Below are 12,384 nucleotides of genomic sequence, written 5' to 3'. Positions count from 1 at the left end.
TCTCTCTTCTGCCTCTTCCCCAGTTCATGCTCTCTCTCTCTCTCAAAAATAAATAAGTAAACATTTTTAAATGTCCATAACACTCAAAGCAATAGATAGATTCAATGCAATCCTTATAAAAATATGTATAGTATTTTTTTTACAGAACTAGAAGAAATAATCCTAAAATCTGTATGGAACCACAAAAGACCCCCAATAGTCAAAGCAATCTTCAGAAAGAACAAAGCTGGAGGTATCGCAATCCCAGATTTCAACATATACTACAGGGATGCCTGGGTGGCTCAGTCAGTTGAGTGTCTCTTGGTTTTAGCTCAGGTCATGATTTCACAGTTTCATGGGTTTGAGCCCTGTATCAGGCTTTGTGCTGGCAGCACGGAGCCTGCTTGGGATTCTCTGTCTGCCCGTCCCCCACTCACGTTGTCTCTGTCTCTCTCAAAATAAGTAAATAAACTAAAAAACTTTTTCTAAAGATATACTACAAAGATATAATAATCAAAACAGTATGGTACTGGAACAAAAACAGACACATAGATCAACAGAAGAGAGTAGAGAACCCAGAAATAAACCCATGCTTATCTATGAAAAGGAGGCTAGAATATACAATGTGGAAAAGACAGTCTTTTCAATAAATGGTGTTGGGAAAACTGGACAGGTACATGCAAAAGAGTAAAACTGGACCACTTTCTTAAACCATACACAAAAATAAACTCAAAATGGATTAAAGACCTAAATGTGAGACATGAAACCATGAAACCCATAGAAGAAAACATAGGCTATAATCTCAATATTGGCCTTGGCAAAATTTTTCTAGATAAGTCTCTTGAGGCAAGGAAAACAAAAGCAAAAATAAACTATTGGGACTACATCAAAATAAAAAGCTTTTGCACAGTGAAAGAAACCATCAATAAAAGTAAAAGTCAACCTACTGAATAGGAGAAGATATTTGCAAATGATAAATTCAATGAAGGGTTAATATCCAAAAGATACAAAGAACTTCTACAACTCAACACCAAAACAGTAAATAATCCAGTTAAAAACTAGGCAGAGGAGGTGTGCCTGGGTGGCTCAGTCAGTTAAGCATCCGACTTCAGTTCAGGTCATAATCTCATGGTTTGTGGGTTTGAGCCCCACATTGAGCTCTGTGCTGACAGCTCAGAGCCTGGAGCCTTCTTTAGATTCTGTGTCTTCCTCTTTCTCTGCCCCTTCCCCCACTCATGCTCTGTCTTTCTCTCTCTCAAAAAAAAATTAATGTTTAAAAAAAAGTTATTTTAATTGGGCAGAGAAGGGATGCCTGGCTTGGCTCAGTCAGAAGAACATGGGACTCTTGATCTCAGGGTTGTGAGTAGAGGTTGGATGTAGAGATTACTAAAAAAAAACTAAATAAATAATCTTTTAAAAATTGGACAGAGGGCCTGAATAGACACTTCCCCAAAGAAGACATACAGATGGCCAACAGACACATGAAAAGATGCTCAACATCACTCATCATCAGGGAAACATACAAATCAAAAGCACAATGATGTATCACTTTACATCTGTCAGAATGGCTAAAATAAAAAACACAAGAAATAAAAAGTGGTGATGAGGATGTGCAGAAAACCTCATACACTGTTGGTGGGAATGCAAATTAGTACAGCCAGTGTGGGAAATAGCTTGGAGTTCCCTCAAAAAATTAAAAATAGAATTACCATATAATCCAGTAATTCCACTACTGGGCATTTACCCAAAGAAAATGAAAACACTAATTCAAAAAAATAATATGCACCCTTATATTTATTGCAGTATTATTCTCAATAGCCGAGAGTTAAAAGCAACCCAAGTGTCCATCAATAGATGAATGGATAAGGAAGATGTGTATTTTCTATACAATAGAATATTCCTCAGTCATAAAAAACAATGGAATCTTGTCATTGGTGACAACACAGATGGACCTAGAGGATGTAATGCTAAGTGAAATAAGTCAGGGAAAGACAAATACCATATTATTTCACTTATATGTGGAATCTAAAAAACAAAATAAATGAAAACAAAAAACAAAAAAAGCAGAAATAAACCCATAAATAAAGAGAACAAACGAATGGTTTCCAGAGGGGAGAAGGTAGAGGGATGGAGTGAGGGTGAGGATGAGTGGAGGGTACAGGCTCCCGGTTATAAGTCATGGGGATGGAAAGCACAGCATAGGGAATATAGTCAATGGTATTGCAATATGGTGACAGATGGTAGCTACACTTGTAGGGAGCATAGCATAATGTATAGAGTTGTGGGATCACTGTTTTGTACACCTGAAACTAATTTAACATTGTGTGTCAACTATCCTTCAATTAAAAACCAAAAGGATGGAGGATCTGAATAGATATCTTTCCAAAGAAGACATACAGATGGCCAGTAGGTACATGAAAATGTACTCAACATCATTGATCACCAGGGAAATGCACATCAATAAAAACGATGATTTATCATGTCATACCCATTAGAATGGCTATTATCAAAAAGACATAAACGAGTGATGGCATAAGTGTGGAGAAAAGGAAACCCTTGTGCACTGCAGGTGGGATTGTAAATTAGTGCAGCCACTATGGAAAACAGTATGGAGTTTCCTCAAGTAATTAACAATAGAACTACCATATGATCCAGCATTCCACTTCTGGGTATATATTAAAAAAAAAAAAATACAACTCCCCACTGACCTCCATGTTCATTAGCATTATTTACAATAGCCAAGATATTGAAACAACCTAAGTGTCCATTGATGGATGAATCGATAAGGAAATTATGGTATGTATATATACATACATACATATAGGAATATTATTGAGCTATAAAAATGAATAGTCATTGGTATTGCAATAGTGTGTGCTGAAAGATGATAGCTACACCTGTGAACATAACACCAACAACACCGTGTGATTATGGCAACATGGATGGAGCTTGAGGATATTATGCTAAGTGAAATAAGCCAGACAGAGAAAGACAAATACTGTATGATCTCCCTTACATGTGAAATCTTACACACACACACACACACACACACACACACACACAAATTAGCTCATAGATACAGAGAACAGATTAATTGCTAAAAGAATAGGTCTTAAAAGTTCTCATCACAAGAAAAATTTTTGTAAACATGTATATGGTGAGGGACATTAACTATACTAGTTATGGTGATCATCTCACAATATACACAAATACCAAATAATTATGCTGTACACCTGAAATAAATGTTATGTCTATTCTAATATAAAATCTTATTGAAATTTTTTTTTTTACCATTTATTCATTTTTTGATAGAGACAGAGAGTGAGTAGGGGAGGGGCAGAGAGAGAGGGAGACAGAATCTGAAGCAAGCTCCAGGCTCTGAACTAACAGCACAGAGCACCACGCGGGGCTCGAACTCACAGATCACGAGATCATGACCTGAGCTGAAGTCGGATGCTTAACTGACTGAGCCACCCAGGCGCCCCTAATATAAAATCTTAAATAAAAATATTAAAACAAAAAAAGGTTGAAAGTTCATTTATCCTAAGCATAGATAAGGCTCCACAACAGCACCTATGAAGACTGTAGGACTGGCCACTAGCCTCTTACCTGAATATCTCCATTGACAGGTAACTTACTACCTCCCAGCATCCAAGGCTCTTCCGCCTTTGGATTACTCAGGTAGAAAGTCTTTCTTTTATAAAAGACTGCCTATGATTTGCACTTTGGCCTTACTTTTAACTCGTCACACCCTGTGGGATAAATCTTACCTTACTTCCATGTGCAAGCTCTTTGGGTAACTGGTGGCTACTCCCTTCAAGGCCTCTCTTCATAGGCCAAGCTCTTTCAGTTTCTCTTACCTTTCTTCCTATACCAGGGGTCTGAGATTGCTCACCAACCTGGTGCTCCCCCCTGACCGTCCTCCAACTTGTTGGCTCCTGGTAAACTATGGTGCTCATAGCTTGGCACAGTGCTCAGCTGTGGTCTATTTAGTGCGGAGTGAGGCAGGCTTTGTTCTAAATACTGTGCATCTATTCAAGCAGCCTAGGGCTTAATTAGCTTTCTTGGCAACCACATTAAACTATGGCCGGTTTCTTAGCAGCAACTACATATGGTAGTAGCTGGATTTTTAAAACCCTAAAACAGAGCCTACATTTACTACTGATAGACTTTGTCTTGTAATATGGGCTGATTGGTTCAGACTTTTACAGATCTTTTGCAATTCTGATTTTGCCCTTGCATGTATTAGCATTCCACTCTAGCGCTGTGTCACCTACGAATAAAATAGGCTTATTTTCTGTCTTCAGCCAGCCACTCATTAAAAAAAATCTTGTATAGCACAAAAATGCAGAGTCCTGTGGTATGCCAATAAAAACCTTCTTTTAGATTAAAAAGGATTGATTAATTAGCAAGCTTTAGCTGTGGTCCTTCAACCATTCATAAACCTACCCAATTACCCTATCCCTCAGCCTCTGTGAGTAGGACATTAACCATTTTTTAATGGCAGCCACCATCTGAACCTCTTTTCCATTTGGGGCAATTACCTACCTTCTGAGTCTTTTAGAAGGCAGAGATCATCTTTCCAGGATAAAAGGTGAAAAATGTTAGCTCCTGGCTGTCTCAGCTTCTTTTTGCAGCTGGAGTGCAGGCATGTGATCTATGCTCCACTAATCGGAGGCATCATGCTGTACTGCAGATCCAGGGGCTAGAGATGCAAAGAGGTTGGAACTTTAAGGATTCTATTCTGCAGAGGGTGGGAACAGCCTTATAACCTTTTGGGGACACCAGGGTCAGCAGTGTCGGCCATGCAAATGGTGGTGTTCATGCCAGTGTTGATAAGCTGTCATGTGCTCACAAGACCAGCTCTGTGATGTTTGGATGTGATTCTGATTTGTGATTTCCAAACCTGATGGTCTAGCCCTTCAGAAGAGTCTGCAAGCTGCTCTGTATCATTGAATAAACCGCCCCCCCTTTTTTTTCTTAAGCTAGTTAGAACTTGTTTCTGTTGTTCACGATCTAAAAAAAGCAAATGATATCCTGCTTCTTCCCCTTATCCCAAGAGTACTGGAATGACCATGTCCTATTCCTTCCTGGAATGTAGACAGCTTGTATCAATCCCATTTATAAGTTTGCCAGTCAAATAATCCTATCAGAAAAGGAGATGAAAACATTCTGACACAATTTCTTTTTAGTGATCTTGTGCTGGCTCTTCATAATCACTGATTCCCTTTCTAAGAGCTCAGGAACCACCATCTAGTATTCTCTTTAAGATTCTTACCAAGAATCAGTATCAAGCTCCAATAATCTATGGTTTATAGGATTTGCCTTCTTTGTCTTTTTGAGAATTACAATTCCATTTTCCCCACTGCTTGTGGCTCTGTTATCTTTCATGATTTCTCAGAGATTATCCAAAAACTTTCTCGGTCACATCTCCAAAGTCTCTCGATATCTTGGGATCTGATTTTCCTTACTAGGAAAATTCTGTTATTTTCACATACCACACCACCCAGTTTACACTACAGAATTTCCCGAAAGCCTTTCCACATCCCTGAAGACCAAGGCAAGGTGTAGTAGCCATCTGTCTGTCTTCAGTATCAAATGTCTGAACCCAAATCCCCTGCCCTGAAGCCTATACACATCATCCTGATACATAGCAAGTGCCTTATGATTGGTGGAGGAACAAAGCCAGCAAATGACCTACAAACTACCCCAGACATCCTTTCTTGTCATTCGAACTTCACTGCTATTATTGTATACTTACAGTCTGCCATAGAAAAATATAAATGATCGCGTAAAAGGTAGTTTATATTATCCAGGCCTTATTTAACTTCATTAAACATCACCTTTTAGTCTCAATAAAGCTTCCTTATCTTTGGCCAACAAAAGCAGTGCAAGATTATTTCAACTTGTTTCTTTGAAGTGTGAGTCTTAAGATCATTATATTAAATTCAATGAATTTGTGCACAAATATTCACTTTTTGGGTTAACAAGACATTCAGACCATTAGAAATGGGTCTGGAGATGAGAAAGGGAAATTTCCAGAGAAGGAGAATAAGGAAGGCGGGTAATAGAGTTGGGAGAGAAGTGGTTTTCAAGGAGAATGATTATATTCAGAGTAATATACCACATATTTCTCTAAAAATTTTTATATCCTCCACAATTCCTGCAAAACATGTTTAAGCAGCAAACTAGCAATTTGAACACAAAATCTCCAGGCTTCTGTTCAATTCCTAAAGAACAAAGGGCCCAGAGGGACTGAGGAAAGGGAGTTGAGAGAATATTAGCACAGGGGTGGCTGACAGAGGGAGGGAGACAGAGAGAGAGACAGGGAGAAGGAGGGGGAGGAGTAAGGAAAGGGAGAGGGGGAGAGGGAGAGGAGAAGGAGAGAGGAGGGAGGGACAGGGGAGAGTAGGAGGGGAAGGGAGAAGAATAGATAAGGAGAAGGGAGAGGGAGAGAAGAGGGAAGGAGAAGAGCAAGGAGAGGAAAGGAGATGAGAGGGAGAGAAGGTGCAGGAAAGCAGAGAGAAGACAGAAACACACAGTTCCCTACCCAGCTCCTGACCCTACTGAAACCCTATGGTAGAAGATAGTTTTCTTTTTTAGTTTTTAAAACATATGCATTCAGGGGCGCCTGGGTGGCGCAGTCGGTTAAGCGTCCGACTTCAGCCAGGTCACGATCTCGCGGTCCGGGAGTTCGAGCCCCGCGTCAGGCTCTGGGCTGATGGCTCGGAGCCTGGAGCCTGTTTCCGATTCTGTGTTTCCCTCTCTCTCTGCCCCTCCCCTGTTCATGCTCTGTCTCTCTCTGTCCCAAAAATAAATAAATGTTGAAAAAAAAATTAAAAAAAAAATAAATAAAACATATGCATTCAGTATTCACTCAATTGCTTTAAGTCAGTGTTTCATTTTTCTATTTATTCAAACCCATTTCTCTGAGGTTGCTACTTCCCAGAGGATGTGCTTTCTCTAAATCAGCCTCCCTCTCACAGAGCCGCACCCTCACATAAAGGCTTTCTGAGAAATCGTCAGAGTTGTCTAGTGTCCTGGAAGCAGTAAATGATTCAAATATGGGCAATTAGACTATTTTAAGGAATTCAAAACACCACAGTTACCAAGGCTCTGGGATAGAACTGAAACGTTTCTTCTGCAGCAGAAGCTGGGTTCCATAGAGCACTCCAGAAGAATTCTCAACACATCATGCCCAGAATGCCCCCTGTTCTTCAAGAAAACGGGATAATAAAAGAGCTATATAGCTCCTAATAGGTAAGGATAGTGCCAGCCGCATGCCAAAAACTTAGAGGAATTTCTTTAACATGGATTATGGTCAAGATAAGAGAAGAAGGATTCACCAAGCCATGATCCATTGCATTCAAGGGAAAAGTCCTGCCTCAGAGAAGCAAAGGCATGCCCACTGGGAATGAACCAACCTCTCTGGTTTGGGTGAGGACAGAGTGAGGCCTGAGGTGAGGTCAGTGGGCAATTGGAACAGGGCTAACCTGTTCCATGGTTGCCTTTTAGAAGCTACCAGATGCTGGATCCCATGCAGAGACATCTCCCTATAGTGCTTGGCACTTACATTTAGCACAGATGGGATGATGAGAAAGCCACGTCCCTCTCAACTGTGGCTCCTATGAGCGCAGCTGTGTAGTTGAAGAAGGTTACCACCCCGCATAACTTCAGATGGCCATGAGATACATGTGTGGTTGGCACCCTTTTAAAATGGTGCCCTGCCAGAAGTTAACTTGGTGTTATTTTCCCTATGTGATGAGAGAGAAAGAGGAGACCCTTCCTCAAGACAGTAGAAATGTGTTGAGGACCCACATCAGCTGTAGGAAAGGGGCAAACTCACAAGACACTTTGTGCTTTGAGGTGTTCAGTTGAAATCTGTCCCATCCCTTAGAGAACAGACGCCTGAAGAACATCTTGGGTCCACAGAGCGGTGAGCTAGAAATCACCACAACGAGGGCTTCCAGCAGTACTGCGACCTTGCCCAGCTCCAGAAGGCATCATTCATACAGGGCACAACAAGGGTGTTCTCTGAAGTTGTCTAAAGCTGAGCCCACCTCCTGGGATGGGTTTATGTTCCTGGGCTGAATGTGCTAATGAGGAAAGAGTTGGTCATTAAGGGCTGTAACACTCTAGGCTTGGGCCTAGTAGGGAGAGAGTCCCTCACAACCAAGCCCAGTTCTAAGGAGTCAGTTACAAAAGGGTTTTGCTCTAGCCCAGATGGAACACCAGGGGCACAGGACACAAAATTAAGGAAAATATTGGATCCCTACTCCATCCCCTTCTACTGAGTAAACCCAGTCATTCCCAACTGCTTAGCTGTGTCCACCACTACCCTCTGCCACCCAATATCCACGAGCTGGTAAGAAATTGAAGGGGTTTGACAGAAAATCCCAGACCCTGGCTCAGATCCCCCTACACTGAGATGAAGGTAATGTGGAACATCTTTAACCTGAAGGCCTTTGGCCAGTAAGACTGAAGAGATGGGGTACAAACTTGAATTAATTTCTACAGCAGATACTAAACACCCTCGGCCACTAGGTCAGTTCAGGGATTCGTCCTGGGCTCTGGACATGAATTGCCAACACCAAGCTCTGTTCAACCATCAACTCCTCTCCACCCTAATCACTTACTGACATGGAATCAAGTCCATCTGGACCCACCTCCACATCCAAGCTACTAGGAAACTCATGGACGGGTAGGAAAGAAGGGGGTGGAACATTTCGGGAAGACTGACATCTGAATTCTTTGCCATTATGGGAAGCTCTTCAACACTTGCTCTCTGGGGACAGAATGGGTCATGTTATTTCTCCAAGAAATCTTCAGGCCCAAAAGATACTGCCTTTGGTGCCAACAACCCTCCACCTATTCTCATCCTTATCTGTAAGATGTCAAAGAAAAACTACAATAAGTCTAAACATTTCCCTTCTCCCAAAGGTTTGCAGTTGAATCCACACACCATTCTAAAAGAACACATCTTAATTCCCATTACTGGATACATGTAGACTTCCCTCTTTAAGAATAAGCAAAATCACAACAGAAAAAAAATTACCGAACATATGAAAAGGCTGCACATTGTAGAGGAGACAACCTGACACCAGAGCAACTAGCCCCTTTCAAAGAGTACTGCAAGAAACAGGAGAAATGCTTAAAGAATCTTTTATTTTATTTTATTTTCTTAATTTACATCCAAATTAGTTAGCATATAGTGCAACAATGATTTCAGGAGTAGATTCCTTAATGTCCTTTACTCATTTAGCCCATCCCCCTCCCACAACCCCTCCAGCAACCCTCAGTCTGTTCTCCATATTTTTGAGTCTCTTATGCTTTGTCCCACTCCCTGTTTTTATATTATTTTTATTTCCCTTCCCTTATGTTCATCTGTTTTGTCTCTTAACGTCCTCATATGAGTGAGGTCATATGATTTTTGTCTTTCTCTCACTAGTTTCACTTAGCATAATACCCTCCAGTTCCATCCACGTAGTTGCAAATGGCAAGATTTCATTCTTTTTGATTGCCGAGTAATACTCCATTGTATATATATACCACATCTTCTGTATCCGTTCATCCATCAATGGATATTTGGGCTCTTTCCATACTTTGGCTATTGTTGATAGTGCTGCTGTAAACATGGGGGTGCATGTGTCCCTTCGAAACAGCACACCTGTATCCCTTGGATAAATACTTAGTAGTGCAATTGCTGGGTCATAGGGTAGTTCTATTTTTAGTTTTTTGAGGAACCTCCATACTGTTTTCCAGAGTGGCTGCACCAGCTTGCATTCCCTAGAGAATATTTAACTTGCATTCTTTGTTTTATTTTTGTAAGTAACCTATACACCCAACATGGGGCTCCAACTCATGACCCAGCCCTGAGATCAAGAGTCACATGCCCTACTGACTGAGCCAGGCAGGTGCCCTGTTTAACTTGCATTCTTTTTTTTTTTTTTAATGTTTATTTATTTTGAGAGAGAGAGTGCACATGCACATGCATGAGTGGGGGAGGAGCAGAGAAAGAGGGACAGAGGATCGGAAGCCACTGACAGCAAAGAGCCCAATGCAAGTCTTGAACCCACAAGCCATGAGATCGTGACCTGAGCCGAAGTTGGACGCTTAACCGACTGAGCCATCCAGGCACCCTAACTTGTTCTCATAATGAGTAATCACTAAAGAGAGAGTCTCCAGGTGGGTCTCTAAACTAGGTTCCTGCACCGAATTCCAAGGTGGAGCAGGGGCTTCTTCCTAGAAAACAGTAAGCAATTCTCAGGCACCAGTAGGGCATCCAAGAATCCAACTCAATTCTGACACTATCTACCTAGAGATAGTGTCAGATCCCACAGGTTAAGGCTCTGTCCCACAAGACCGCCCTCCCCAGGCAGCCCCCATCGCCACCATGACGTCAGACTTGGGCTGTTACCCATGTTTCTGACTGGCTACCTATTGAGGGTTCTAATGACCTCACTCTCATGTTTGATTAATTTGCTGGAGAGGCTCAAAGAACACAGAGAAACATTTTACTTACCAGATCACTGGATTATTAAGAGGACGTCTTTCAGGAACAACCAGATGGAAGAGATGCATAGGGCAAGGTATGGGGCAGGTCGTGTGGAACTTCCTTCCATGCCCTCTCCAGGCACACCACTCTCCCCCCCCAGATATTTGCGTGTTCACCAATCCAGAGGCTCTCCTAACCCTGTCCGTTTCTTTTGGGTTTTTATACAAGCTTCATTACACGATTGATGAACTCATTCGTTAGTGATTGATTCAACCTCTAGCCCCTCTGGTTGCTCAGGAGGCTGGGTGTGGAGAGTGGGGTGAAATTGCAGCCCTCTAAGCACACTATTGGCTCCTCTGAAGATCAGCATTCTCAGGTGCTTTAGAAAGTCACCTCATTAGCATAACAAGAGACACCTTTGTTGCTCTCAACAGGTAGGAAATTCCAAGAGGTCTGTGCCAGAAAAGGGGATGAAAACCAAATATATACTTCTTATTATAAATCACGATACCATAGCTTTCTTCAGCAGCTTTCCGCACAGACAGGTGGCAGTTATTTACCTACAAGCAGAGGAACCGAGGCGAGCCCGGAGGCGCTCGAGTTTGCAACAAGACCGTGCTTTCCAGCTCCACTCTGCAAGTGCGGCGCAGCGCAGATTGGTACCCTGTGACACCTGACGGTCCCTTCAGGGTTACGTGTGATAACCTACCAAGCCGGACAGAAGGAACAAGGAGAGTATGTACAAGCCCAGGTCACTGGGGAGAATCTTGAGTCGTATCAGATGACAGCTCCGCCAGGTTGCCCAGCCACGCAGAAGCCAGCCCTGTGAGGGCAGTTTTGGTCCCACAGCATTAGCAAAGGGAACGTGCTTTGCAACTTGAGGAACCGGAATCCACTGTCTGGACTAGCTGTCTTGAAGGATCAGCAAAGAGTTGTCTGGCTTTCATGATGTTTCCTTTCTGCAAGGAGGAAACAAACAATTCTGGATACTTCTCCATTTTGTCCTACCAGGAAGGAAACATTTTTCAAAGTCACCCCATGTTCTCGCTCTTGAGAAATCACCAGCAGAGTTAACAGACATTACAAGTACTGCAGAATCAACAACAATGTGTGTTTCTTCCGTCTCCGTGGCCATATGCCCAGAGTGAGCAGTGTAATATAAGAAGCAGAGAAAATGATTAGAGATGGGGGGAAAAAAATCACATAAAGGGAACGACCAGTCAAGATGTGAATCCAAATAGCAAATGGAGATGCTTGTAAGTGTTCGCAGCAGCAAGCACTTGCCAAAGTTGTTACTCATATCAGGCATGTGGGTTCTCTGCACACAATTGCATGAACGGCACAGTTAGCAAGGGGGATATGTGACTTCTCATAAACGATCTGTTCTTATTTTATACAAGAAAAACCAATATAAGGAAAACACTGCCATATTTATATATCAAATATCATGCTGTGTTCAATGAGACTTTTATATGATTTTATTTATTTATTTTTTTTTTTTTAAATTTTCTTTTTTTTTTGAACGTTTATTTATTTTTGGGACAGAGAGAGACAGAGCATGAACAGGGGAGGGGCAGAGAGAGAGGGAGACACAGAATCGGAAACAGGCTCCAGGCTCTGAGCCATCAGCCCAGAGCCTGACGCGGGGCTCGAACTCCCGGACCGCGAGATCGTGACCTGGCTGAAGTCAGACGCTTAACCGACTGCGCCACCCAGGCGCCCCTATATGATTTTAAAGACATCCTTTTTATATGTCAATCCCCATATGATCTTCCAGCAGGATTTATACATTAGTGCACAATTACATTATAGTGAGAACACCAAAATTTTATTTCAACTCTGACTGGGTCTACACGATCTTTGCATTTGCTTCCTGAAGAGCAATAGCTTTCTATATATATATATATATA

The sequence above is a fragment of the Herpailurus yagouaroundi genome, unplaced genomic scaffold (assembly GCF_014898765.1).
Source record: "Herpailurus yagouaroundi ecotype Mexico unplaced genomic scaffold, PumYag 28, whole genome shotgun sequence".
NCBI classification, from domain to species: domain Eukaryota; kingdom Metazoa; phylum Chordata; class Mammalia; order Carnivora; family Felidae; genus Herpailurus; species Herpailurus yagouaroundi.
Note: the sequence above shows the minus strand (reverse complement) of the source record.